The sequence below is a fragment of the Chiloscyllium plagiosum genome, chromosome 5, assembly GCF_004010195.1.
Source record: "Chiloscyllium plagiosum isolate BGI_BamShark_2017 chromosome 5, ASM401019v2, whole genome shotgun sequence".
Lineage (NCBI taxonomy): Eukaryota > Metazoa > Chordata > Chondrichthyes > Orectolobiformes > Hemiscylliidae > Chiloscyllium > Chiloscyllium plagiosum.
In genome coordinates, this window is record NC_057714.1 from 114,702,147 (window position 1) to 114,704,895 (window position 2,749).

A 2,749-nucleotide genomic window follows, 5' to 3' on the forward strand; every position below is an offset into this window, starting at 1 on the left:
ATGGGTGGGCGAACATTTATTACCCGTCCCTAGATGCCCCCTTGAGAAGGTGGGGCTGAGCTGCCTTCTTGAACCGCTGCAGTCCACCTGCAGCAGTTGACCCACAATGCTCTTAGGGAGGGCATTCCAGAATTTTGACCCAGTGACACTGAAGGAACAGCGATATATTTCCAAATCATGATGGTGAGTGGCTTGGAGAAGGACTTGCAGGGGGTGGTGTTCCCATGTATCTGCTGCCTCTTGTCCTTCCAGATGGAAATGGTCGTGGGTTTAGAAGGTGCTGCCTGAGGATCTTGGGTGAATTTCTGCCGTGCATCTTGTGGATAGTACACACTACTGCTACTGAGTGTCGGTGGTGGATGCTTGTGGATGTAGTGTCAATCAAGCGGGTGCTGCTTTGTCCTGGATGGTGTCAAGCTTCTTGAGTGTTGTTGGAGTTGCCTCCATCCAGACAAGTGGGGAGGATTCCATCACACTCCTGACTTGTGCCTGTAGATGGTGGACTTGACTTTGGGGAGTTACTAACTGCAGTATTCCGAGCCTCTGACCTGCTCTTGTAGCCCCTGTGTTTATGTGGTGAGTCCAGTTGGTCAATGGTAACTCATAGGATGTTGATAATGGGGACTGAGTTATGGTAACACCATTGGATGTCAAGGGGAGGTGGTTAGATGGTCATACCTTGGCATTTGTATGGTGTGAATGTTACTAGCCACTTGTCAGCCCAAGCCTGGATATTGTCCAGATCCTGTCGCATTTGAACATGGACTGCTTCAATATCTGAGGAGTTGCAAATGGTGCTGAACACTCTGTAATCATCAGTAAACATCCTGACTTTTAACATATGATGAAGGGAAGATCATTGATGAAACGGCTGAAGATGGTTGGGCTGAGGAGACTCTCCTGAGGAACCCCTGCAGAGATGTCCTGGAGCTGAGATGACTGACCTCCAATAACCACAAACATCATCCCATGTGCCAGGTGTGACTCCAAATAGCAGAGAGTTTGACCCGAACACTCAATGCTAATGTCCTCAACGGAGCGGAGGTTGAGAGGATGGAGAGTGTCACGTTTCTCGGAGTGACAATAACCGACAACTTGTCCTGGACTTCTCACATAAATGCAACGGTCAAGAAGGCGCAGCCCCTCTCCTTCCTCGGGCAGCTCAGGAAATTCGGCATGTCCATAAAGACCGTCACCATGGATGCCCCATTGAAAGCATACTATTTGGGTACATAACGGCCTGGTACATCAACTGCTCTGCCCAGGACTGTAGGAAACTACAGAAGGTGATGTGCACAGCCCAGACCATCACGGAAGCCACCCTCCCATCCACGGACTCCATTTACACGGCTCGCTGCCGCGGAAAGGCTGCCAACATCATCAATGACCTCTTCCCACCCCGGGAATGATCTCCTACAGCCTCTTCCATCAGGCAGAGGGTACAGAAACCTGAGCACAGGCACCAGCAGGTTCAGGAGCAGCTTCTTCCCATCGGTTATTAGACTGATGAATGGATTCTAACTTCAAATAATGCTGACCTTGTTAATGTTGATCCTGCTTTGAGCACCTCCTGTGCACTGTAACCTGTGCTCCTCACTCTGTCTAAGCTCCCTCTGATCTGTTTGTCCTTGCTCACTATGATCTGCCTGTACTGCTCCCAAACAAAGCTTTTCACTGTACTTAGGTGCACGTGACTACAATAAATCAGATCATAGCAAATTCTTGATACCACACTCGGTCGAATGCAGCCTTGCTGTCAAGGGCTGTCCCTCTCCCCTCACCCTCTGGAATTCAGCTCTTTTGTCCATGTTTGACCCAAGGCTGTAATGAGGTCAGGAGCTGAGTGACCCTGGTGGAACCCAAACTAGGGATCACTGAGCAGGTCATTGCTGAGCAGGTGCTGCTTGATAGCTCTGTTGGTGACACCTTCCATCACTTTACTGATGTTCGAGAGTAGACTGATGGGGCGGTAATTGGTCAAGTTGGTTTGTCCTGCTTTTTTTATGTACAGGACATACCTGGGCATTTTCCACATTGTGGGGTAGGTGCCAGTGTTGTAACTGTACTGGAACAGCTTGGTTAGGGGAACGGCAAGTTCTGGAGCACAAGCCTTCAGTACCATTGCTGGAATGTTGTTAGGGCCCATAGTCTTTGCAGTATCCAGTGTCTCCAACCGTTCCTTGATATCACGTGGAGTGAATGGAATTGGCTGAAGACTGGGACCTGTGATGCTGGGGACCACTGGGGGGAGGCCGAGATGGATCATCCCCTCAGCACTTCTGGCTGAAGGTTGCTGGGAAAGCTTCAGCCTTATCTTTTGCTCCGATGTGCTGGGCCCTTCCATCACTGAGGAGGGGGATATTTGTGGAGCCTCCTCCTCCAGTGAGTTGTTTAATTGCCCACCACCATTCACAACTGGATGTGGCAGGACTGCAGAGCTTAGATCTGATCCGTTGGTGGTGGGAGCGATTAGCTCTGTCTATCACTTGCTGCTTCTGCTGTTTGGCAGATAGTCCTGTTTGGGGGCTTCACCAGGTTGACACCTCATCTTCAGGGATGCCTGGTGCTGCTCCTGACATGCCCTCCTGCACTCTCCATTGAACCAGGGTTGATCCCCTGGCGTGATGGTAATGGTTGAGTGGGGGATATGCCGTGCCCTGAGGTTACAGATTGTGCTGGAGTACAGTTCTGCTGCTGTTGGTGGCCCACAGCGCCTCATGGATGCCCAGGCTTGAGTTGCTAGATCTGT